Source organism: Ailuropoda melanoleuca, chromosome 14 (genome assembly GCF_002007445.2).
Source record: "Ailuropoda melanoleuca isolate Jingjing chromosome 14, ASM200744v2, whole genome shotgun sequence".
Classification (NCBI taxonomy): domain Eukaryota; kingdom Metazoa; phylum Chordata; class Mammalia; order Carnivora; family Ursidae; genus Ailuropoda; species Ailuropoda melanoleuca.
The window spans coordinates 13,992,525-14,019,027 of NC_048231.1; the positions used below are offsets into that span (position 1 = coordinate 13,992,525).

The 26,503-nt window shown below is 42.9% G+C and overlaps 1 protein-coding gene across 1 annotated transcript in view; it reads right to left on the reverse strand.

The window, feature by feature from the left end:
• Positions 1–16,054, reverse strand: part of DPF3 (double PHD fingers 3) — a 286,307-nt gene extending 270,253 nt beyond the window's left edge. The window contains exon 1 of the mRNA XM_034642255.1: positions 15,936–16,054. The gene's annotated coding sequence lies outside the window, so the exon portion shown is untranslated. The remainder of the gene's footprint in view (positions 1–15,935) is intronic.
• Positions 16,055–26,503: the final 10,449 nt, after the last annotated feature.

Sequence of the window (26,503 nt, forward strand, 5' to 3'; positions counted from 1 at the left end):
TTCTGAGCACGTTTAAGGTAGGCAAGGCTAAGCTCTGATGTTCGGTAGGTTAGGTGTATTAAATGTGATTTCAACTTAACAATGTTTTCAACGTACAAAGGGTTTGTCAGGACATAAGCCCACCATAAGTCCAGGGAGATCTGTACGCTATATTACAGCAGAGTTTTAAGTCTGCTTGTGAGGCTTGCTAGGCCTTCTGCACTCCAGTGACTTCTGCCACGAGAAAGGCATGTGCCATGTGGTTGGTTGCTCCTTCTTTCCTGGACCCCAGAACAAAAAGATGCAGAAAAGAGACCTAAAGCTAGCCTAGGGCTTGGAGCAGAGCTGCAACAGGGGCAACATGAACATGAATGAGAAATAAATATGTTGTAAGTCAAGGACAGACTGAGGTTGTCTGTTTGCACGATAACCTAACTAAAGCTAAATAATACAATTTGCAGATGTAAGGAGATTTATTTTCTATTATCTCTCTGTTATTGATTTCTGGTATGATTGCATTGTGGTCACAAAACACACACCCCATTATTCTAATCATTTGAAGTTTGTCAAGAATTCCTTTATAGCCAAATATATATCCAGATTTTACAAATATTATCTGGCCTTAAAAAGAATATGTATTCTGCAGTAATTAGGTCTAGTTTTATCTACTAATATGTCCATTAAATTAAGTTTGCTCATCATACTGTTCAAATCTCCCATGTGATTACTAATGTTTGTCCACTTATCCTGTGAGTTATTGAGAGCCATATGCTAAAACAGCCCGGTTATTAAGATTTTGCCCATTTCTGTTTGTAATTCTGTCAATTTTTGTTTTATACAACGTAAACCTTCATTACTAGGTGATTCAAAGGTAAATTCGTGGCACTCCTGGGTGGCTCAGTTGGTTAAGCTCCTGACTTTTCATTTGGGCTCGGGTCATGATCTCAGGGTCGTGGGATGGAGTCCTGTGTTGGGCTCCTCTCCCACTCCCCTGCTTGTGTTCCCTCTCTCGCTGGCTGTCTCTCTGTCACATAAATAAATAAAATCTTTTAAAAAAAAAATCCATGTTGTTTAATACAGCCACACAACTGTTTCTACTAGTTCACATGGAGTTTTTACTCTCCTTTGACTCTCAAAATTTTTGTATCCTTATGTTTTAGATGTGTCTAAGTAACAGATAGTTAGCTTTTGTTTGACTTTTTATCCACTTTAGTAGTCATTGTTTTTAACTGAAGCACTTAGTCCAGATACAGTCAATGTTAATTCTGATATATTTGGATTAAAATCAATTTCATTAATAATACGTGCTTTATTTTTTTTATTTTAACTCCAGTACGTTAGGCGTAAAATATAGTGATTTGACAATTCTATACATTACTCAGTGCTCATCATAAGAAGTGCGCTCATCATAAGAAGTGCACTCCTCATTCCCATCACTTATTTCATCCATTTCCCCACCCACCTCGCCTCTGGTAACTACCAGTTCTCTCCAATAAGAGTCTGTTTTTTGGTTTGTCTTTTTTTTTCTTTTTTGTTTTGTTTCTTAAACTCCACATGAGTGAAATCACATGGTATTTGTCTTTCTCTCACTTATTTCGCTTAGCATGATACTCCCTAGATCCATCCATGTTGTTGCAAATGGCAAGATTTCATTCTTTCTCATGGCTGAATAATATTCCATTGCTTACATACACCACATCTTTGGTATCCATTCATCTATCGATGGACACTCGGGCACCTTCTATAATTTGGCTATTGTAAATAATGCTGCAATAAACATAGGAGTGGGGGCACATGGGTGGCTCAGTCGGTTAAGCATCTGCCTTCAGCTCAAGTCATGATCCGGGAGTCCCAGGGTGGAGCCCCCCATCAGGCTCCCTGCTCAGCGGAGAGTCTGTTTCTCCCTCTCCCTCTGATCCTCCCCCCACTCGTGCACACCCTCACTCTAACTCTCTCTCTCTCTCAAATAAATAAAATATTTTAAAAAAATAATAAATAAATAAATAAATAAACAAACAAACATAGGGATGCATGCATCCCTTTTAATTAGTGTCTTTGTGTATTTTTAGTAAATACCCAGTAGTGCAATTCTTGAATTGTATGGTAGTTCTATTTTTAATTTTGTGAGGAACCTCTATATTGTTTTCCACAATGGCTGCACCAGTTTGCATTTTCACCAACATCTATGTGCTTTACTTTTTTTTTTTTAAGATTTTATTTATTTATTTGACAGAGAGAGAGACAGCCAGCGAGAGAGGGACACAAGCAGGGGGAGTGGGAGAGGAAGAAGCAGGCACCCAGCGGAGCAGGGAGCCCGATGCAGGGCTCGATCCCAGGACCCTGGGATCACGCCCTGAGCCGAAGGCAGACGCTTAACAACTGAGCCACCTGGGAGCCCCTATGTGCTTTACTCTTGTTCCATATATTTTATGTTCCTTTTTCTCTCGTTTTTGCTGCCTTCTGGATTGACTGAGCATTTTTTATCATTCTATTTTCTTACATTCTTTGAAGCTATATTATCCTATTCTTTTACTCTTAGCGTGCTTCACATTAAAAATTACAACATGTATCTGTGACTTACCAAAATCTAATTCAATCAGTACATCTACATTCTTCCCAGATAATTCAATATATCCCCCTCCCAACTTAGGTGTCATTATTGACATATATTTTATTTTAAAACTCTACAGTTTCCGTTCTTCTAGATTACTGATTTATTTGCCCCTTTTTTTATTCCCTCCTTTATTTTTTTTTTGTTTTTGGGGGGGATTTTGTTTTTGTTTTTTTTAAAGATTTTATTTATTTATTTGATAGAGAGAGAGCACAAGCAGGGGAAGCATCAAAGGGAGAGGAAGAGGGAGAAGCAGGCTCCCCACCGAGCAGGGAGCCTGATGTGGGGCTCGATCCCAGGATGTTGGGATCACAACCCGAGCTGAAGGCAGGCGCCCAACTGACTGAGCCACCCAGGCACCCCAATTCCTTCCTTTATTTCTAACCTTTCATATGAGATCATTTTTATTTTGCCTGAAAAAAAATGTGCTTTAGAATTTCCTTTAGTGAGTCCACTGATAATAAACTCTGTTTTTGTTTGTCAAAAAAAGAAAAAGATTTAATTTTATCCCCATTTTTTTGTCTAGATAATTTTGTAACTTAGAAATAATTTTAGGGGCCCCTGGGTGGCTCAGTCAGTTAAGTTCTGACTTTGGCTTAGGTCATGATCTCAGGGTCCTGGGGTCAAGCCCCACAGCTGGGTCTACACCCAGCAATGAGTCTCCTTGTCCTGCTGCCTCTCCCCCACTCATGCTCTCTCTCTCTCTCAAATAAATAAAATCTTGAAAGAAAGAAAGAAAGAAAGAAAGAAAGAAAGAAAGAAAGAAAGAAAGAAAAGAAAGAAAGAAAAACATAACCTCTTTTTTTCCTGAACCGTTTGGAAATAAGTAGCCAACATGATGCCCCATGACATTTAAAAACTTTAATGTATAATCCTTACCAACAAGGACACTCTCCTATATAATCAAAATACAAACATCAAAATCAGAAAATTAACATTATACACTACCACTGTCAAATCTAGAAACGCACTCAAGTTTTGCGAATTGTTCCAGTAAAATTCTCTGGAAAATTAGATCCAAATCAGATGACATGTTACATTAAATTGTCATGTCTCTTTACGCTTCTTTCTGGAATAGCTCCTCAGACTTTCCTTGCCTTTCATGACCCTGAAATTTTTGAAGATTACAGGACAGTTATTTTGGAGAATGTCCCTCAATATGGGTTTGCCTAATGTTCCCTCATTGTTAGATTCAGGTTCTGCGTTTTGGGCAAGAATACGACAAAAGTGATGCCGTGTTCTTCTCGTTGCATCTATCTGATGGTACCCAATCAAGATTTGTGCCATTACTGGTGATATTAACTTTGATCACTTGATCAAGGGGGTATTTGCCAGATTTCTCCACTGTGTATTTACTCTTTCCCTCCTTGTCATTATTAAGCATTTTTAGGAGCTGTTTTGAAATTGTGTCTATGTCCTTACTTCATCAAACACTTGTCCTCTAGTTTCATCATCCATTGGCGTTTCTTTGCTGAATTAATTATGATGATGATGGTTGCCAAATCATGATTTTCTAACTCCATCATCTCTATTCATTGGCATTCTGCTGGAAGAAAAACTTTTCTTCTCTCTTCATTTGTTTATTCATTTAGTTCATTATATCATTATGGACACAACGACTCCTACTTATTCAGTGGGCTAGAATCCATTAATACTATCATTCATTTACATGCTCAGATAGTCCCAGATTGAGCCAACAAGAGTCCCTTCAAACTGGATATTCCAGACTCATCTTGGACTTTCTCTGCCCTAACCCTAGAGTCAGCCATTTCTTTAAAAAAATTAAATTAATTTTTTTTTAAATTGGTTCCTTTTGCTAGAAAACAGTATTTAGGGGCCAAAATCTGAACATTAGGTATGCTTATTGTCAATACGGTGTTGCTGCTCCTGGGCCCTCTCAGGGGCCAAAGGGTGGGAATATGTGCACGTGGACATACACACATTAACATCTGTATTTGTTTTCTTTCTATTGAAAATCATAATTCACTTTAGTACCTCAATTCCAATCTAGCTTTCCATCTTTCTGTGTTACTAGCTCCCTTCTTTGGCAGTGAGAACCCTGTCTCCTTTTATTGTCAATGTATTATTTATTGGATCATGTTATGGACAGAATTATCTCCCCAGAATCCATAAGTCAAAGCTCTAAGCCCCCCCCCCCCGACAGCTCAGAACGTGGCTGTATTTGGAGATGGAAAGCCTTTAAAGAGATGATTAAGTTAAAATGAGGCCATTAGAATGGGCCCCAATCCAATCTGACGGGAGTTCCTATAAGAAGAGGAAATTTGGACACATGGGGAAACCCCAGAAATGTGCACACAGAGGAAAGACCATGTGAGCAAGCAGTCAGCCGGCAGCCATCTGCAAGCTAAGGAGAGAGGCCTTACGAGAAACAAACTCTGCCAACACTTTGATCTTGGACTTCTAGACCCTGGAACTGTGAGAAATAAATTTCTGTTGTTTAAAGCCACCTTGTCTATAGCATTTTGTTATGGCAGCCGTAGTAAACTAATACAAATCAATCTCCCTTCCTCCCTCCCTCTCCCACCCAATATGTAACCAGTCTCCTATCATGGTCTCTCACATCCTCCCAGCCCACCCCTCAGCTGAGTGAGTACCCTCCTTACCCCATTCAGGCTCCAACGCCCCATACTGGCCTTACCCTGCTGCTACTAACATCACTAATATCACTCCCCCATATATATGCCTGCCTCACCCTACCTAGGCTCTGATTCCCCATAATGGACCACTACAGCCCCTGATGCTCTCCCTCCCCTGTGCCAGTGCCGCCTTTGCCCCACTCAGGCCTTGACACCTGGTGCCAGGCCACAGACATCATCACAGGGATGTTTACCTTGCTTAGTCTTACTCACTGATTTTGGACTAAATCTCACCTTCATTCTTCCAAGATATTTTCACCTTTCCCAGGCCAGCTTTCTCTGGTCATCAATGCCAACTAGAAGAACAGACGAGGCTGCAGGGATCTGTCCAATTTATTATACATATTGCTTAGACCTGAGTCAGCAGGACTGACCTGCAGAAATCAAAAAGTTCTCAAGCACACAGACCGGTGTGATATTTATATAATATAAAAGCCTCTCTTCCTTCTGTTCTGTCTCCTGACTCAACCCAGGCTTCTACCTGGTACCTCACTCAGGGTGGTCTCACAGTCCTGGTTCCCTTCACTGTGGTGTTACTATAATCAGGGGACCTAGATGTTTCCTCTCTCTTAGGTGCTGGTGATGCCAACTGGCATTGAGGAGATCTGAATCTTTTTTCATTTTCCTTAAACTCTGGGGTCTACTTTTTTTGGGCAGAGGCCTCTTTTCCTTCAATTTGTTTTAGTTTATCCACTCATTTCTAAAACATTATTATACCTTTTCTATTTATTTTACAGCCCATTAGAGTGGGCATGTAGAACTATCAGATTGCAGGGGCGCCTGGGTGACTCAGTGGGTTGGGCGACCAACTCTTTTATTTCAGCTGGGGTCATCTTGGGGTCATGGGATCAAGCCCCACATTGGGCTCCACACTCAGCAGGGAGTCTGCTTGAGATTCTCTCTCTCCCTCTGGCCCTCCCTACCGCACACGCTCTCTCTCTCTCTCTCAATAAGATAAATAAATCAATCTCGGGGGGGGGGGGAAGAACCAGAACAGATTGCAGAGAGCAGCAGAACTAAGAGATGACGTAGCTCTCAGGGGGGCAGAGGAAAAAAACCACCTGGGTTCCTGACATTCCAGTTTCTAATTCCAGTGCCTCCTCCCCCTAGATACGACATACCCCCAGAATCCTCCCACTAAACTCTCTTTTGGCTTGTGCTAGCCTGATTGGGATTCCGGAGCTTTGCACAGAGAGGTGCGTCTCAGACATTCATTTATCTGCAAATCTCAGTCCATCCAGCCAAAAACATCATCATCTAAAACCAGTGCCTACAAATGCTTCATGCTGGATGGTCCAGACTGCCTTCAGGGAATTCTGAGAAGCGTCTATTTCTGTAGTGCTCTCTCGTTCCTACAAGTTTAGTATTCTCTGCCAACCAACTAGCCGTGCCCAACCTCAGTGCTTGTAGAGGCTGGTTTAGTGAAGGAACCGATGGATTTTGACACAACATATATTCTGTGCATATTGCACCGCGATGGACCCTATTCATTCTGAAGATCTCCCCGATGGCTCAGCCAATCCGCAGCACCTACAATGCATATTTATTGAGCACCAGAGAGTGCAATCTCTGACAAGGAAACCAACTCAGAGCTTGTACCTTAATAGGGCATTGCTCAGATTGCCACCCCTTTAGGCAGTGTGCTTTCATTTGCACTCCCATGTTACCTTAACGGACTCAAAATTTCGGAAACCTGAAAAATGACTCTAAATCACAGACCCCAGTTCCCTTATCTCACTCATTTTTATTCCTCTTGGAATTTATGTCCTGACTTCACAAGCCTAAGAATGATTGCCCTGGCTGCCTGCACCGCACGACCTGCTGGGGGCTGGAAGCCCCAGCTGTGCTTTCTCTGCCTCCGACACCTCCCCTGGCAATAAACAGAACTCTATTAGGGCTTCCGTAATGGCTCCTGAAGCAATGGGCAGCCCTGCAGCTCATTAATAGTGGCGCTACCACCGTGGGGCGAGAGGGAACAAATGTTTATTTGGTTCCAGAAAATGAGCCAACCCCACCATTAGACAATGCCCACGGAGGTGAGGTGGGAAGAAGCCATTTATAGAAAGAGAAGTTTTTCTTGCTGAACCCTCCACTGCAGGATAAAGAATTAGTTAAAGCCATTGCAGCAAAAGCCTACCGTGGCAGACACTGAGCCTTGTAGGAAGGAGCGGTCTCGGCAGGTGGAGGTAGGAAATCACACCCATGCCTCGGATTGGAAAGGCAGATGCCTGGAAAACCTCCCTCTGCAATTCTCCCTTGCCTTCCCAGCTCCTCCTCAAGGATGTCCAGCGAAGCGGCTGGGACTCCCACTATGTAAAAGAAGTGTCCGTTTTTTGGTTTGGAGGGGGAGGGTTTGCATTCGGTGTCACTGAGTTCTCACGAGCTCACTGTGGGTCAGGCACTGTTCTTTCTAAGTGCTTTGTAGGATCCAAGCTCGTTTAACTCTCACACTGAGGTAGATATCCTTGGTAGCCTCATTTTTCAGCTGGGGAAACTGAGGCTCAGAGAGGCCAATTAACATGTCCAGGGGCCCACAGCTAAACTGTAAAGGAACAGGAATTTGGACACAGACCGACTGGTTTCATAGCACACAGTCTTAACCTCGAGGCTGTATTTCAAGTGATGACCACGAATACTAGGCAACATAAAGTGTCTTCCTTCCAATACACAAACACCTTCAAATATGTCGTCACACTTACCCATAGCGTGGGATCTGGAAAGGTGGGGTCTAGGTCATCAAATTTGGGACAGAACAAGGAAGAAATTAATTTTGTGACAAGATCTGGCTTTCGGTATGGATTCATCTGAGAAATGGGGGCTAAAGAGGTCCCTTATTTTAGCCTTCTTGGGTTATCTGATTTTCTACATATGTGATCCCAGAAAACAACAGAAAGGCTTAATCCAGTCCCTTATGTCCTCTCCTGAGATCAGGAACAACATGCCCATCTGATTTTTTTTTTTTCCTAAAGCCTCCCCAGGCACATGCTTGCACAGGTTTCTTGATAAAGCGGGTTCTGCTTCAAGTCTTTCTGTCTCCTAAGGCTAAGCTGAAGCCACTTCTTCCCTGCTCCCTTCCTCCTGTCCCCTAAAGACAATCCCCTCCCCCATCAGTGTTAAATACAAATCCAAATGCAGAACAAAGCAGGGATGCAATCAGATTTGGAACAATTACATGCTTCAATTTTTTTCCCCTGCTCTTAATCTGCGGGATTTTTTTCCCCTTCTTTAATCTATACCTTCTTATGTCTATAAAGCTGTTGTCACTGATAAAGCCACTCACGGGAAACAGGGCACATCCTTGTAACATTCTTCTAGCTTGCTGAGGAAATGAGTGATGCTAATTGAAGCTATGACAGAGGACTCTTCCTGCAGGCCCCTGCTCATTCTCAAATCCAGGCCACCCTGGGAAGACCCCAGGCTTGCAAATGCTTAGCAGAAGGGGGGAAAAGTTATAGAAATTATTTGAAGAATCCCCCAATGGAAGCACAATTCTCGGCACCAAGTAGACAGGGTAATGAAAGAAGGTGGAAAAAGTAGGCTTCTGCAATGGCCTGTGTTTCCAAGAAAGGCCTCCATTGACTCCTAATGACTGAGATCCCTCCCAGGGGGAAAGAGAGAGGAGAAATGCACAGCTGAGGATGAAGCCTGATAAGGAATTACAGTCTGCATCATAAAGAAGCTCAAAATGGAATTATTTAGATAAACTGGATGGGGGGGGCGTTTTTAGAGTCACAACAGCAGCATACTTCCCACAATAAAGCAAAGGGTAAGCCACTTAGCCCTCAGGTCAGGGGCAGGAGAAGAAGACAATCTATTCTGCACTCAATTCCTGAAAGACAAACCGGCTAATGTTTTCCTTTTTTAACTGATCAAACTGAGTTTTTGAAAATCCTATTGGGTAAGAATATATATTGACCTGAAAAAAAAATGGTTCACAAAAATTGTTTAAACAAAAAGAGTCATTTCCTCAAAGAGCCCTTTCCTGAAGTAAAACCCAGCTCAGATAGTTCAAGAGATTTTAATGATGGAACTGTTAACAAAGGTGGAAGCAGGGTAAAGAGAAACAAGCTCATTGGAGCACCCATAGGCTAGTGACAGTGGGAAGCTATTACTACCAGGGGGCTTGATGGGACAAGGGGAGGAAATGGAATTTCTGGAGCCTGGTGAGAGCTGGAGCCCAGGGAAGGCCCACTGCCAGAAAACACATCCCAGAGCAGCAAAGGATTTCTCTTTCCTCTTACCCATCTGTCTCCTCCTGGTTGAACTCAATCGGAAAGCAGGCAGCAAAGGGGCTAAAGTAATGCATGTGGGTATACATGGAACAGGGCAAAGAAGGATGGAGAGTGGGGCATGAAGACAATAATCCACATATCACCAATCCACAGTAGTATCTCAATCCCTTCTTATCACATCATCCTGTTTTTTCACTGCACTTATCATTACCTGATGTCTTACTTTTATCTTCTTTGTTCCCCCTACCCCACAATTAGAATGTAAGCTCTTTGAAAGCAAGGATTTTTGTCTGTCCAAAACTACATCCTCACATGGAGTGTTGGAACCTGAGAATGAGGAAGGCATCCGCTTTGGAGGGGCATGGAGAGCATGGTCCAGCACAGGTTCTCAGAGCAGGTACGGGGTTAGGACAGCATCTGTGCTGGGAAAGGAATGGTGGTGGAGACTCCTGTATGCATGGCTACCTCCAGACGGATTGATCAAATAAGGAAATACATTAAAGATAACTCACTGTTGGCATTCCTGGGTGACTCAGTCAGTTAGGCAGCTGATTTCGGCTCAGGTCATGAACTTGGGGTCCTGGGATTGAGCCCCCACTCAGTAGGGAGTTTGCCTCTCCCTCTCCCTCTGCTCCTCCCCCTACTTGTGCTCTCTCTCTCTCTCAAATAAATAAACAAAATCTTACAAAAAAAAAAAAAAGAAGAAGAAGAAGAAGATAATTCACTGTTAGGGAAGATACAAATATGGAAAGGGAGAAAACATGAATGAGCCCTATGGTGATGGATTGGAATTAGGTATTGGTGTGAATTCATGGTTTTCAAGATAGATAATCGCTTCTCAGTCTTTTGGCTAAGACCAAGTGAAGATAGATGATAGATAGATGTATAAGTAAATATAGATGTAAATGTGTGTGTGTGTGTGTGTACATAGTGTGTGGAAGTGTGTGGGTGTATATTCCCAACTGTGACCCTGAGTGGGCCTTGCAAGAAGGTTGCCCTAATAGCAATGAATATGCTTAGCACTCAGATCTTGGCTTCTAAATATCACTGTCCATTAAACGATACTGGGACTCCTTAGAGAAATAACTCATTCAGGCCCAGGGCAGGGGGAAGCACAAGATGAGCCTACAATATCTTTTGCCAGAAAAGAATGATCAAAGAATGAGGACATGTCAAAAGAACACAGAAGTTAGTTTGAAGAGCTTCTACTAGCCAAACTGGGACTATTTTAGTGTAAAAATAAATAATGATGAGACTGGATTTAACCCACCAAATAACGTAGGAAACTCTGAGCACATTAATCAATTGATTAATTGAATGCTTGGTAAAGAAGAGGATATTTACATACTCACGAATACTTACAAATTACCCCAAAAAAGGTAATGTTGTACTATGTATGTAAGATGTTACCATGGGGAAATTATATGAAGAGTACAGGGACTTCTTTATAGTATTTTTGCAACTTCCTGTGAGTCTATAATTATTTCAAAATTTAAAATAAATTTTAATTTTAAAAAAAGAGTAACTTTACATTAGAGAAGCCTATCTGACCATTACCTTAATCAAGAAATGAAAGTTAATATCATCCATAATGGGACAAATCAAAATTATGTGCCTCCTCATAGGATGCAACAAGAAGAATGCAGTGTCACCTCAATGATTTCCCTGTTAAAGATACAGTCTGAATCTAATCCTGGAAAACAGCAGACAAACCTAAAACGAGGGCCCAAATTGAGGGACATTCTACAAATTAACTGGCTTGTAATCTTCAAAAGTGTCAAGGTCATGAAAATTAAAGGAAGACTGAGGAACTGTTCTATACTGAAGGAGATTTGAGACATAACCAAATACAGTGTGTAATTCTGATTCTTTTACCATAAAGAAAATTACTGGGACAATGGGTGATTCTTGAGTGGGGCCAAGGACTGGGTTGTAGAAAAATGATGATTTCCTGATTTTGATGGTTATATTGTGGATATATATATACATTGTGATTATACTGTGGAAAATACAAACTAAGAGTATTCCAGTGTGAAATTCCTCTGTATTACAGTTGGAATTTTCTATTAGCTTGTGATTGTTTCAAAAAGAAGTTTTTAATTATTAAAAAAACAATACAACTAATCCCCAGCACCTAGAACGGGCATGGCATTCCAAGTGCTCAATAAATATTTGAAAAAACTAATGAACTGTATAAACAAGTACAACAAACACATGCTTAGAAATAAAGGCATCCAAATGTTAACAGTGGTTTTTTTCAAGGAATGGATTTATCATAGGTAATTTGGGTGTTTTTTGCTTTTTTTTTTTTTTTACTTTGTGCTTTTCTGTTTCATAAATTTTTGCATCAACCATGTATTATTAATTGTTAAATTGGTCAACTGCTCACTAGCTAAGGTTCAGAGGCACCACAAGTCTTGTGCATGAGTTTGGGGGTTCCAACATTTGATGTCATCAATTACTTGGACCAGATCCTTAGAAAGAGCTTTAGGCCAGGGACACCTGGGTGGCTCAGTCGGTTGAGTTTGGGGGTTCCAACATTTGATGTCATCGTTACTTGGACCAGATCCTTAGGAAGGGCTTCAGTCCAGGGACACCTGGATGGCTCAGTCAGTTAAATGTCAGACTCTTGACCCTAGCTGAGGTCTTGATCTCAAAGTTGTCAGTTCAAGCCCCACATTGGACTCCATGCTAGACATAGAGCCTACAAGAAAGAATGTTTACTTCCTTTTCTGTATTGTTGGTAGAGACACTTCATTTTTCTACCATGTTTATTTGTACTACTTTATATATTAAGAAAATTGCTTTTCTGTGATAGGAGTTAAAGATATTTTATACCAAAGAGTGTCTTTTAACTTTCAATAGTTTTTGCCTTGAGAGCACAAACTCTGGAACCAGACTGCTTGATTTTAAATCCTGGCTCTGCCATTCACCAACTGTGTGACCCTGAGCAAGCTACTTAACCTATGACTCAACAGATCAGTGAAGTAGTGATATTAGTAGTGCCTACCTCACACGGTCGTTGTAATTAAAAGAATGAATATATGGAAAGAGTTTAGAAAATATGTGGCACATGTCAAGGACTATATATCTTTTTCTTTTTAAGGTAGTCAATTTTAATGTTATTCATTTTAGATAAAACTTTTATTTGCCTTGGCTTCAAATTCTGGAGATGAATTTTTTTTAAAAAAATGAATTAGTTTTTTCATTAAAGATTTATTTTTTTTTAAAGATTTTATTTATTTATTTGACAGAGAGAGACAGCTAGAGAGGGAACACAAGCAAGGGGAGTGTGAGAGGGAGAAGCAGGCTTCCCGCAGAGCAGGGAGCCCAATGTGGGGCTCAATCCCAGGACCCTGGGATCATGACCTGAGCCAAAGGCAGACGCTTAACGGCTGAGCCACCCAGGCGCCCCTTTTTATTTATTTTAAAGAGAGAGAATGAGCAGGGGAAGGGGCGGAGGAAAAGGGAGAGAGAGAATCTCAAGCAGACTCCACACCAAGCGTGGAGCCAAGGTGGGGCTCGATCTCATGACTGAGATCATGATCTCAGCCAAAATCAAGAGTCTGACCCTCACCTGACTGAACCACCCAGGTGCCCCTATTTTTACTTTTTTTTTAAGATTGTGTTTATTGATTTGTCAGAAAGAAAGAGCACAAGTGGAGAGAGCAGCAGGCAGAGAGAGAAGCAGGCTCCCCATTGAGCATGGAGCCAGATTCGGGACTTGATCCTAGGACCCTGGGATCATGACCTGAGCCAAAGGCAGCTGCTTAACCGACTGATCCACCCAGGTGTCACCCTACTTTTACTTTTGATGGTAATATGCACCATCCAGATATCCAGCCTTCCTCATCATGGAGGGTGCTCCCTCCATGCACATGTAGACCAAGCATGAGGTGCTCTATAGTCACCACATCTACTCCTCACAATAACCCTCTTCAGTACATACCATCATCCTCATTTTATCTATGAGGAAACAGAGGTTCACAGACACCAAATGACTCTCGCTTGAGACCAAGCTCCCCTTGTGCCCTGATTTGCAAATGTTCTGTAATCTTTTTTCTCTGGTGTGCCTATTCCAGATCACTAAGGCATCACCTGCGTCTGAGCCCTCTACCTGGCTGGTGGCCATTCACTCAGCACTCCCCAAACCAACGCCTTCCTGACTTTGGCCAGCAACCCGAGCTCTTCAGCTTGCAATCCCCTTTGACTCATCCCACAGAGTTCATCAAACCTTGCAGATCCTCCCTCCTCTGAAGCGTGTCCCCCATCTACCCTCCCTTCCATCCCAGCGACCACCACTCTGCTTCAGCCCTCCCTAACTTTCACAGGGACTGCGGCTGCAATAAGCTCCTCAGGAGGCCCCAGGGACTTCCGCAGTCTGTCCTCTCCAGTCTCCCCCACTGTGCTGCCTGGGTGATCTCTCCAAAGCACAGCTCTAGTCCTGCACTCCCCAGCTCTCAGACCTTCCGAGGTCCCCTCTGCCTGCTCCTTTCCCTAACATTTGACCCAACCTACCCTGCCAGTTTTGCTTCCAAGAATCCCCTCCCATACAGCCAAAATGAATGCCTCACTATTCTTTGAACAGGCTTCCAGTGAGATTGTTTGTTCAGCTTAGAATTTCTGTCTCTGCCTTCTCTTCTGGGCAAGCTCCACAAAGCTGTCCTTTATTGTGACTATACTCACTTCTCCTTCCCCTCCCCACCTCTCCCCGCTCCACACCATGCATTTGTAAACTCCTTGAGAGCGGAAATTCTACCTTCTTTATTATTGATTGAAATGCTTTCACACTGAGATACAACTGATAAACCACACGACCTACTTTCTAATTGGTCCAGCCACTCACAGGGACCCGGGTTAACAAGGCACATGGTGCGCCAGGTCTGCTAGTGGCAACAACCAAGCTTGGCCTATTTGCTTAATTTTTTTTCTTTCTTCCCCCTCCCCCAAGCCTGGCCTAATTGAACCCAGATCTTCTCACAAAACTGTCACTTCTGGCCAAGTGCCCATCACAGTCTTCTAGAAGTTCTGAGAGCTGACAGCTGCTATCTGGAACGGTCACAGCACACAGAGAACACTCTGGAAATATTAGTCGTACGAACAAATTTTGCTCTGGAGAGAACATCTGAACATCAGATCAACTTCACTGTTCAACAGAAGAAATGAAGGCACAAAAAAGAGAAGAGACTTGACCTAGGTCACACAGCAAAGCAGGAAAACAGAACTAGACCTAGAAGTGACCCTCCATGACGGCCCTTAAGGCCACGCTCCTCTGCACCTTGGATCCACACAGACCTCGGGTCAGCAGCCTCAGCCACCTGAGGTCACTGCCCAAGACGTCACCACCTGTTTTTCTCTCATCTCAGAGACTCCTTTGTCTTTCCCACAGTAAAATCTTTCCTCCCCCCCACGTCTCCGGTTTAAAGATAGTAACCCAGGACGGCGAGAGGACGACTCCGGGCTCGATCAGTTGCCTGCGGACAGAGAAGGTACCCGTTGCTGAGTCAGGTAACCACTTCTTCAGAGGAGTTCGCTCCCTCCGAGCTTCCGGGATCAGAACTCAGCCTCCTACCCAGCCCGGGCCCGCCCCCAACGCGCTGCCCCGCCCCAACGCGCCCGGCCCCACCCCAAACTGCTTGACCACGCCCCCAAAATACTCGGCTCCGCCCGAGACTCGCCGGCCGACACGCGGCCCCCTCGCCTGGCCTGGGCGGAGCCGAGCTCCAATCTCCGCCCTCCCCCTAAGTCCATCCTATTGGTGTAGACAGTCAGAAGCCACGACCAATGAGAAGGAAAGGGCGGCCGCCTAGTCCTATCCGCAGCGACAACACAAAAAACGGACGCAACTAACTGGCAGACGCGACACCGTGGTCTTTCCGGGTCCTTCCACGCTTAGCCCTTACTCCTGCCGGTCCCGGCCCTGAGGAACAGCCGGAAAGGACCCTCTAATAAGTAAGTGTCTGCTGACGGCGGTGGCCATTGGCGTCGGTCCGGGGGCTGCTGCTGCTCCCCCGACAGAGCTCGGGGTGGGATGGGTCGTGGGGGGAAGGCCCGAGAAAGGGGCGGGGAGAGCGGAGCACGTGGAACGCCGGCCTGACCGGGGCGTGGGTGGGGGGCTGGGCCGGCCAGCTCCGGGTGTACCGGCTCGTTGGGCGTGTACCGCCCGGCTCGTCCTGTCAGGTCGGTTCTGCGGCCGTAAACGGGGGGAGGTGGGGAGACCCCAAGTGTCGCCGCTCTGTGTCGGACTCGAGCGTTTTTTAAGCCCTGTTGCTGAAAGTGGCACATGACACCTGCCTCTGGCTGGACCGCGGAACCTTGGTGGCCGTTTCCCTGAAAGTTCAGGTTGTGAGAACAGCTAACGCACCTTGAGCGCGTACTGAGTGCTCCGCGCTATGCTGTTTTACAAGCCTTAACTAAGTTCTGCCCCCACCAGCCCTGTGAGGTAGGTAGGCGTACCTTTGTCAGACGCAGAAAGAGGCCTCGTGGGGTTTCGCTGGCCCAAGGTAACTACGGAACTAGTCAGTGGCAGAGCTCCGGTTTGAACCCAGGCGTTCCGAGTTAACCTCTCGACACCCGAGTTGTGTCTGAGCGAGAAAGCCGTGCCTTCAGGGTCCTGGAAGCCTTGTCGCGCCCCGCCCCCGCTGACCTCAGAAACCGTGGTACCACCCCCTTCCCCCCGTCGGGTAATCTACAGCCCTTGTCTTGTAACTGCAACAGCAAGGAGGAAGGAAAACTGTGAAAACTTCCTGGAGAAAACGAACAAAATTCCCAAACCCCTAAGTCTGGTTTTAAATAACAATGGAAATTACAATTGAGGAGGTGTTCTGTGGGTAACCAACCCCCGGGGCCTGACCAGCAGGGGTGGAATTCCTTTTCCGCCACTGTTTGTGTCCTGCTGGGTAAGATCTTTAGTCCTGGAAGCCTCAGTTTACTCATTTGTAAAAATAGTTAGAAAAACCAACTCAAAGTGGGCATGGCAAGCTCCTTGTAGAGGCCATTTTGTATTCGACTTTACAAACCATTCAGCATTAGCATTTTCCGTATTACAATCCAGTAGTTTATATAATCGTGATTACCCTGTTGGATGTTTCTCACTTTTAAATATTATAGTTCTGCTGTAGTAAACCTTTTTTGTTTTTGAGATATAATTCACATACCGTAAAATCCACCATTTTAAAGGGTACAGTTCAGTGGGTTTTGTAATATATTCACAAGGTTGTGTGACTAACACCACGATCTTATTCCAGAAAATTTTCATCACCCCAAAAAGAAACTCTGTGGCCCCAGTGTGGCCCAGGCAACTCAGAGGAGCTTTGTTGGGCTCCAGGCCAGATGTTGAGGCCCAGCTGCCAGGGCCTCCCAACCTGAGGTCTTGGGTGGGGGAGATGGAGCCTCCTCCCACCCTGAATTTCAGCCCTGGGCTGAAGCTAGGAGAGCCTGAGGCCTGCCGGCTCCCAGCAGGCTCCCAGCACACCTGCTGAGCAGAGACCCAGGTGGAGGCTGCCCCATGGCCCCATGGCTTGGGGTAGTAGGGGAGGCCTCTTGGGAGAGGGGGAGGGCTAGTTATCCAAGAAACTCTGGGCTGTTCCAACCGCAAGCCTTTGGGAGAACTGTGGGAAATCTTGGCCCTTCCTGTGGGGAGAACTGCCTGACTGTGAGGCCAAGCTAATTTCTGGGTGAGATCCCACGACTGGGCCTCTTACAGAGACCCTGTATTTAAAGCAGGGTCTGAAAAACTCAGAAATTTGCCAAGTTTCAAGATTATCGACGAGCTTGGAGCCAAAGGAGATGAACCTTTGAAAGCTCTTGCAACCAAGGTAAAAATGAAATGGAATGACTTCACAGCAACGGTAACATCAAGGAATGGAGAAGCTAAATTGAATTAGAAAGGACAAGTCTGCAAACCCATCTATCTGATGGGCATGTTATTTCACGGGCAGAACCCTGTTACAGGCAGCAACAGTGGATGCTGTTCAAACAGCTTTCATCTGGAAAAAGCTATCGGCAGTTCTGAAAAAGCAAAAAGCAAAGGATACCAACACTGTACTTCGGTTTTATCACTATTGAAGTTCTGTTTCACAGCAGAGCATTAGAGGTATACCTGCTGCCTATCAAAATGCACCCACGGTTGATGAGGGATAGGTTTTTCAGAAGCTCTAGGTATCCACCAGATTATCTACCTCATTTAGATAATGTAAGGATGTTACCCAGCGATCTCTCTAAGCCAGTAACTCAGAAACCAACGGAAAAACTTTGGTGCCCTTTGAGGCCAAGGGCTCCATCCCCAGGAATCCCTAGCAGGCTGGACAAATCAAAAGCACAACTCCGGCTGGGTTTGCCAGCACTGTGGCCGAACAAACTCAGATCAACTCAGCACAAGAGAAGCCAGTAACTCAAGAGACCAGGATTTGGAAAAGAGAAAGAGAAATTTCTTTCTGGTGCAAGCAGCCAGAGGAGGTGGCAGGCTCAAGCCTTACTGACCTCTCAGCCTGCAAGCTGGACACCTAGAGTTTTATAGAGAGAGGTTCAGAGGGGTACGTGCCAAAGAACAGACAGTGTGTGATCACAGGTCGGGGGGGTCAGGGATGTGTGCATCACATGATCGTGGGCGGGGAGGGGATGTGTGGGATGTGGTCTTTCTAGGCATTTTGTTATTCAGGCTTTTCTGGCCTGGTGGTTACGATGTTCTGGTCATTGCAAAACCTCTTCATCAATGCGTCAAGAAAGTATGATAAGAAATAAGAACAACAGGTTTCAGTTAGAGCTTGAGTTAGGCAGTCCTGTTTATTTCTGGTTTTAACTGTTGGGATCTGTAGTTAAGCAAGAGGGCTCACCAACAAGAACAAATTCAAATGCAGAGTTTCCTTTCCAGAGATCACTGTCAGCTAAGTGTATATCTGCAACAGGATGGGTATCCACCTGTCGACTAAGAAAGGGTCAACAAGCAGATGATTGAGATGTTACAGAAAAAAATTATTTTTCTTAAACTTGTTTCCATTTTCATCTTAAAATGGCTCTGAATCCAGGATTACAGTGGTATCCCTTATCCAGGGGACACATTCCAAAACCCCCAGTGGATACCTGAAACTATGGATAGTACCGAAACCTGTATATTCTCTTTTTTTCCTATACAAACATACCTGTGATTAAGTTTAATTCATAAATTAGGCACAGTAAGAGATGAACAATAACTGATAATAAAATAGAATACTTATAACAATAGACTGTGATAAAAGGTATGTGAACGTGATCTGTCTCAAAATCTTACTGTACTGTACTCACCCTTTTTGTGATAATGTGAGATGATAAAATGCCTGTGCGATGAGACGACCTGTAGACACTGGGGCACAGCATGAGGCTGTATTGATCTCCTGAGGATACATCCGGAGGACGATCATATGCTTCTGGATCTGATGGAGGATAACTGTACCCGGGGGAAGTGAAACTGTGGGTCAGGGGGTCTGCTGGACTGAGTAGAACTTTATACTGGCTTGCTATGTTAAACCTCAAAACGAAATGCTACTGAAAATAGGGGGAAAAAATAAAGGATGTTTGTGCTGACCTAAAATGAAGGGTTTTTTGGGGGTTTTTTTTGTTTTGTTTTGTTTTGTTTTGTTTTTAAGATTTTATTTATTTATTTGACAGAGAGACAGCCAGCAAGAGAGGGAACACAAGCAGGGGGAGTGGGAGAGGAAGAAGCAGGCTCCCAGCAGAGGATCCTGATGTGGGGCTCGATCACAGGACTCCGGGATCATGCCGTTAGCCAAAGGCAGATGCTTAACGACTGAGCCACCCAGGCGCCCATAAAATGAAGGTTTTAAAAAATATTACATACCCAGTCATTTTAACCTCTTACCTTGTGATATGTGGTCTTTTTATATAATCCCCTCCACCACCACCACCCCCTTTTTTTTTTTTTTAAGGATTATGGATTTCAGAGTGTCTCATTATTGCATTATTCCTGGTTGAGAGTGTATAGTAAATAAATAACAGAAACCAAAAAATCTATAATTCCAGTTAACTTCTTTTAGGTCACCTCCAGAAAAGGATCCTATCTAGTTGTTCTGATTAAAAAATTCTATTTCATGGGGCACCTGGGTGGCTCAATCGCTGAAACATCCAACTCTTGATTTTGGCTCAGGTCATGATCTCATGGTTGTGAGATCAAGCCCCGCATTGGGCTCAGTGCTGGGCATGGAGCCTGCTTAAAGATTCTCTCTCTCCCTCTGCCCCTCACCCTGCCCACCCTTAAAAAAAATTCTATTTCATGATGCACTAAGTAAAAAGACAAGGTTTTTTTTTTTTTAACTTTTACTGAAACATGAAGTCTCATCATTTGATCTGTATATTTACCTTTCAGTAAATGTGTAATCAAACAAAATAAAGGAAATACGGTACTAGTGTATCAGTGTTTTATGAATGCACAGGGATAAATCTTAGTTTAAATAAAAGTCACATTCAACCTGATTCTGGTTTTATTTTATTTTTTTTTAAAGATTTTATTTATTTATTCGACATAGATAGAGACAGCCAGCGAGAGAGGGAACACAGCAGGGGGAGTGGGAGAAGCAGGCTCATAGCGGAAGAGCCTGATGTGGGGCTTGATCCCATAACGCCAGAATCACGCCCTGAGCCAAAGGCAGACGCCCAACTGCTGTGCCACCCAGGCGCCCCTGATTCTGGTTTTAAAACAAAACTGCTGGGGCGCCTGGGTGGCACAGTCATTAAGTGTCTGCCTTCGGCTCAGGTCATGATCCTAGCATTCTGGGATGGAGCCCCGCATTGGGAAGCCTGCTTCTCCCTCCCACTCCCCCTGCTTGTGTTCCCTCTCTTGCTGCCTCTCTCTCTGTCAAATAAATAAAATCTTTAAAAAAACAAAACAAACAAAAAACAAAACAAAACTACTGTCATACTAAAGTGTTATATATGTGACTATTGCTTTTGGTACCAACGCTAGTAATTTAGTGGCATGTTGCCTTTGAAAACATAAACAGGTACACATGGATCATCATAAATCACTTAAAATTCTATAAAATTTTTACTAAGCTATCACCTAGATAATGAAAGGATTTAACGGTGACTCTTATTCTTAAAATATTAAACAATTAAATCAGAGCCTTTATCAACTAACTTGGTATGACTGGGAAAAGCACTTACTCATAACAGAAAAATAAACTTCCCAAGAAGCTCCTTTCAAAAAGAATCTTTGGGGATGGAGGGATCTTTGTGCCAGTTAGTCACTCCCCATTCTCTGCCTTCTCTTCCCCTACTCCCAGTCCCCTGGAAACCACCTCTTCCTGCCCCCTCTCCTCCCCATCTCTCTGTATCTGGATTTGCCTATTCTGGAGGTTTCATGTACATTGATTCATACAATATGTGGCCTTTTGCGTCTGGCTTCTTTCACTTAGCATAATATTTTCAAGGTTTGTCCACATTGTAGCATGCATCAGTACTTCACTCTTCCTGATTGAACTCTGTTGTGCATATGTGGCACATTTTGTTTATCCGTTCATCAGTTGATGGAAATTTGGTTTCTTTCTACTTTGGGGCAATTATGAATAATGCTGCTTTGAATGGTACTGTCCAAATTTTTATGTAGCCATGTTTTCATTTCTGCTGGTTTTGCTAGGTCACTTAGGTAACTGTTGAACCTTTTAAGGAACTGCCAAACTGTTTTCCAGTGTCTGCAGCATTTTCCCTTCCACCAGCAATGTATGAAGTTTCTCCACATCCTCACCAATACTTGTTGTTACCTGCTTTTTTTTATTGTAGCTACCCTGATAGGTATGAAATGGTATCTTATTGTGGTTTTGATTTGCATCTGCTTAGTGACTAATGATGTTAAGCATCTTTTCAGATTCTAAGTAGCCATTTGTATGTCTTTGAAAAAATGTCTTTTAGATTTTTTTATTATTATTTCATTGGGTTATTTTTGCTGTTGTTTGTGTATTCTGGAAACCAGATCTTTATCAAATATATGTTTTAAAAATAATTTTCTTGGGGCACCAGGGTGGTTCAGTCGGTTTAGCACCTAACTCTTGATTTTGGCAGAGGACATGATCTTGGGATCCTGAGATCCAGCCCTATGTTGGGCTCTGTACTCAGTGGTGAGTCTGCTTGAGATTCTTTCTCTCCCTCACTTCTCCCCTACTTGCACACATGCTGTCTCTCTCTCTCTCTCTCTCTCAAATAAATAAATCTTTTTTTTTTTAAGATTTTATTTTTTTTTAATTTTTTATTTATTCGACAGAGATAGAGACAGCCAGCGAGAGAGGGAACACAAGCAGGGGGAGTGGGAGAGGAAGAAGCAGGCTCACAGCAGAGGAGCCTGATGTGGGGCTTGATCCCATAACGCCGGGATCACGCCCTGAGCCGAAGGCAGACACTTAACCGCTGTGCCACCCAGGCGCCCCTCAAATAAATAAATCTTTTAAAAATGCAAAAATAGGGGCACCTGGGTGGCACAGCGGTTAAGTGTCTGCCTTCGGCTCAGGGCGTGATCCCGGCGTTATGGGATCAAGCCCCACATCAGGCTCCTCTGCTGTGAGCCTGCTTCTTCCTCTCCCACTCCCCCTGCTTGTGTTCCCTCTCTCGCTGGCTGTCTCTATCTCTGTCGAATAAATAAAAAATTAAAAAAAAATAAAATCTTAAAAAAAAAANCAAAAATAATTTTCTTCCATTTTTGTGAGTTGTCTTTTCACCCTTTTTTTTTTTTGCTTTTCCCTTTTATAGTAATGCCCTTTGATGCACACAAGTTTTTTAATTTTGATGAAGTCCAGTTTTTTTCTTGTGCTTCAGGTGTTCTAAGGAACCATTACTTAATCTTAAGTAATGATTTATACCTTTATTTTCTTCTAAGAGTTTTATAGTTTTAGGGGCACCTCGGTGGTGCAGTCAGTTAAGCGTCTAACTCTTGGTTTCAGCTTGGGTCGTGATCTCAGGATCGTGAGATTGAGCCCTGTGTGGAGCTCTGTGCTCAGCGTGGAGTCTAGTCTACTTGGGATTCTTTCTACCCCTCCTGTTCATGCTTGCTCTCTCTCTTTCTCTCTAAAGTAAATCTCTCTCTTTTTTTAAGTTTTATAGTTTTAGATATTGGATCCATTAGAGTTAATTTTTATGTATGATGTGAAGTAGGGATCCAAATTCATTCTTTGGCAGGTGGATATCCAGTTGTCCTAGCAGTTGAAAATACTATTCTTTTCCCCACTGAATAGTCTTGGCACCTTTCTCAAAAATCAGTTTGGGGGCTTCTGGCTGGCTCAATCAGTAGAGCACATGACTCTTAATCTCAGGGTTATGAGTTCAAGCCCTACATTGGGTGTTGAGCCCACTTAAAATAAAATTTTTTTTTTAAAGATTTATTTATTCGACAGAGATAGAGACAGCCAGCGAGAGAGGGAACACAAGCAGGGGGAGTGGGAGAGGAAGAAGCAGGCTCACAGCGGAGGAGCCTGATGTGGGGCTCAATCCCATAAAGCCGGGATCGCACCCTGAGCTGAAGGCAGACGCTTAACCACTGTGCCACCCAGGCGCCCCTAAAATAAAATTTTTTAAAAAATCAATTGGCCAGAGATATTGTGGGCTTATTTCTGGACTCTCAGTTCTGCTTCAATGATCTATATTTCTGTCCTTGTACCACTACCATGTTGTCTTGATTACTGTAACTTTGGGGTAAGTTTTGAAATTGGGAAGTGTGAGTCCTCCAACTTTGTTCTTTCTCAAGAATTTTTTACTGTTCTGGGCCGCTTGCCATTTCCATATGAATTTTAGGATTAGCTTGTCCGTTTCTCCAAAACTAGCAATTGGAATCTTGATAGGGATTGCATTAAATCTATAGATCAATTTGGAGGCCATCTTAAGTTTTCCAATTGCTGACATGGATGTTTTTCCATTTATTTAGGTCGTCTTTAATTGCTTTCATAGTGTTTTATAGTTCCAATATAAATTACCTTATTATATGTATTCCTAAGTAATTTATTATTTTTTATTTTTTATTAATTTTTATTTTATTATTTTTGATGTTACTGTAAATAGAATTATTTTCTCTAATTTCATTTTCAGATTGTATCCTGCAACCTTGTTCCGTTTTTTTAAAGATTTTATTTATTTATTTGAGAAAGAGAGAGCAAGAGAGAGGAAGAGAGGGAGGAGCAGCCCCCCCACACACTGATCAAGGAGCCTGATGAAGGACTTAATCTCAGGACCCTGGGATCATGACCTGAGCCGAAGCAGATGCCCAACCATCTGAGCCACCCAGGCGTCCCTGTATCCTGCAACCTTTTTTAACTCATGTATCATCTCTAATAGTTTTACTGTGGATTCTTTAGGATTTTCTGTATATAAGATCATGCCATCTACAAATAGAAGTAGTTTTACTTTTTCTTTTCCTGTTTGAGTGCCTTTTATTATTTCTTTTTCTTGACTAGTTTGCCTTGGCTAGAACTTCCAGTACAGTGTTGAATAGAAGTGGTGAGAACAGATATCTTTGTCTTGTTCTGGATTTGGGGGGGGGAGGGGCGGGGTGCGGCCTTGCACTTTTTCACCATTAAGTATGATGTTAGCTTAGGGTTTCTTGTAGATGCCCTTTATCAAGTTGAGGAAGTTACCTTCTATTCCTAGTTTTTTTTTTTTTTTTAAGATTTTTTAATTTCTTTATTTGACAGAGATAGAGACAGCCAGCGAGAGAGGGAACACAAGCAGGGGGAGTGGGAGAGGAAGAAGCAAGCTCATAGAGGAAGAGCCTGATGTGGGGCTCGATCCCATAACGCCGGGATCACTCCCTGAGCCGAAGGCAGATGCCCAACCGCTGTGCCACCCAGGCGCCCCCTATTCCTAGTTTTTAATCATGAGAAGCCACTGGATTTTACCCAGTGCTTTTTCTGCATCTATTGAGATGATCACATGGGGTTTTCCCCTACATTTATTCTATTAATACACTGCATTACATTGATTGATCTTCCTATATTGAATCAACCTTATATTCCTGGGATAAAACCTGCTTGCTCATGGTATATGATCCTTTTTATATGTTTCTGGATTTGGTTTGCTAGCATTTTGTGTGTCTGTGTCATAGGTATATTGATACATAGTTTCTTGTGATGTCTTTGGTTTTGGAGCAGGATAATAGTAGCCTCATAAAGTGATTGGAAAGTTGTAGTAATTTTTATAATCTTTTGGATTGTTTTTTTAGGATCGATTCCCCCAAAAAAGGCTTGTACATTTTTAAGTTACTTGATAAGTATTGTCTGGTCATTTTCCAAAAGGTTAAATCATGTTTATTTGTTGGAGATTAACATTGTTTTTCCAGAATAATGGTCTCTCAGAATTTATTTTTCTTTACTCTTTCAAGTACTTAAAAGATTCTCAGAAAGGCAAAGCCAAGCCCAGCCTTTCACAACACATCTTACTTAGTACCTGCCTGGCAGAGCGGCTCCAAAGGAGCTGGGATTCAGCATTTCATCCAGCAAATTGTTAGCACTTCTATGAAGAACAGAGTTTCTCCACTTCAGTACTATTTGGGGCTGGATTAATTCATTGTAGGGGACCACCTTGTGTATTGTAAGATGGTTAGCATCAATGGCTTCTTTTCACTAAATGACAATAGCAGCTACCACCAGTCTCACCCCCTCCCCCACAAGTTGTGACCAACAAAAATGTCTCCAGACATTGCCAAATTGTCCCCATTAAGAAACGCTGATCTAGGGGCGCCTGGGTGCCTCAGTCGTTAAGCGTCTGCCTTCGGCTCAGGGCGTGATTCCGGTGTTCTGGGATCGAGCCCCACATCGGGCTCCTCTGCTCAGAGCCTGCTTCTTCCTCTCCCACTCCCACTCCACCTGCTTGTGTTCCCTCTCTCGCTGGCTCTCTCTCTCTCTCTCAAATAAATAAATAAAATCTTTAGAAAAAAAAACAACACTGATCTAAAAACTGATATGTGTTGGATTTCCTATTAACTATCCAATAAATTTATCTCTAATTTTGAATTCAGTNCTCTATCTCTGTCGAATAAATAAATAAAATCTTAAAAAAAAAAGACATATTGTAGTTAAATTTGCAAAATATCGAGATAAGGAAAAAAAAATCCTAAAAGCAGCAAGACAGAAGTCCGTAACTTACAAGGGAAGACAAATAAGGTTAGCAGCAGATCTTTTCACAGAAACTTGGCAAGCCAGAAGCTTGTGGCATGATATATTCAATGTGCTGAATGGGAAAAATCTGCACCAATAAAGCTCTATACAGCAAGGCTATCATTCAGAGTAGAAGGAGAGATAAAGCATTTTCCAGACTAATGAAAACTAAAGAGGTCCATAACCACCAAACCAGCCCTGCAAGATATATTAAAGGAGTCTTTTTGGGTGGGAAAGAGATATCTATTTAAATATTTTGCTAATTTTTAAATTTGGGTTGTATATTTTCTTATTATTGAATTCTAAGGATTCTTTATATATTCAGGATACAATACCTTATCAGATTTATAATTTGCAAATATCTTCCACTAGCTTGTACCTTGTTTTTTCATTCTCTTAATAGTTGTTTTCAAAAAGCATAAGTTCATTTTATTAATGTGCAGCTTTTAAATTTATTCTCTTATGGATCATGCATTTGGTGTTGTCACTGAGAAATATGTGGTCAAAAAAGATTTTCTAATCTGTTTCTTTCCTACAGTTTTATGTTTCTTTTTATATTTGGTTCTAAGGCCAATTATTTAATATTTTCATATGGTGTGAAATATATATCAACATTTTTGCATATGAATATTTAATTGTTCTAGCATCATTTTTTTGAAAACTGTTTGGGTCTTTTTGTTTTGTTTTGTTTTGTTTTGTTTTTTATCCCAGAAATTTTTTGGGGGGCACCTGGGTGGCACAGCGGTTGAGTGTCTGCCTCGGCTCAGGGCGTGATCCCAGCGTTATGGGATCGACCCCCACATCAGGCTCCTCCGCTATGAGCCTGCTTCTTCCTCTCCCACTCCCCCTGCTTGTGTTCCCTCTCTCGCTGACCGTCTCTCTCTCTGTCAAATAAATAAA